Source organism: Egretta garzetta, unplaced genomic scaffold (genome assembly GCF_000687185.1).
Source record: "Egretta garzetta isolate BGI_Z169 unplaced genomic scaffold, ASM68718v1 scaffold325, whole genome shotgun sequence".
Taxonomy (NCBI): Eukaryota; Metazoa; Chordata; class Aves; order Pelecaniformes; family Ardeidae; genus Egretta; species Egretta garzetta.
The window spans coordinates 711,042-711,849 of record NW_009259833.1 but is presented as its reverse complement, the minus strand read 5'-3'; positions in this window follow the sequence as shown (position 1 = coordinate 711,849).

Sequence of the window (808 nt, the reverse complement as noted above, 5' to 3'; positions counted from 1 at the left end):
TCCTCCACCCTCAGGGTGAGCATCTCCTCCAGCCCGAGGGTGAGCGTCTCCTCCAGCCTGAGGGTGAGTGTCTCCTCCTCCAGCCCGAGGGTGAGCGTCTCCTCCTCCAGCCCGAGGGTGAGCATCTCCTCCTCCAGCCCGAGGGTGAGCATCTCCTCCTCCAGCCCGAGGGTGACCGTCTCCTCCTCCAGCCTGAGGGTGAGCATCTCCTCCTCCTCTACTCTGCAAAACGCAAAGCGATCTCAAGAGAAGGCCCTGATCCGCCGACTCCCATCACAGCGGCACCGAAAGCTGACCCTGCTCCCCAGGCACCGCAAAGGGCCGGCTCTCGGCAGACTGCGTCCACACTTGGATGCTTTTGGGGAAGAGGTTTATTTTTGATCAGCAAAGGCTCGTGTAGCTGATCTCAGGGTGCTACCAGAGCAGACGTCCAGTGAACGAGGCCCTGAAGCACAGGAGGAAAAGTCCCAAAGCGTTTGTGAAAAGGCCGGGCTGGACCCGGGGACTCTCCGCAGCCGTCTTTGGTGCTGCAGCGGCTGTAGAAAACCGTAGGCCAAGGCAACCCTCTCGAATGCACGAGCCTGGGGCATTGCCAGCCCCTGCTGTGCTGCAGGGGGATCATTCCCAAGCCCCAAACACACTCCCTGTCTTCGGAGGTTTAGCAGCGCCTGCCCTGTGCCACGCAAGGAGGAAAAGGACACGGAAAGACCACAGCAGCCAAAACCCCCCGTGGCTGTGGTACGGTGACCCGGCACGGTGCTGGGAGCCGGGGAAGGACCCTCTGGGGCCAACCTCTTCTCCGCCCGCC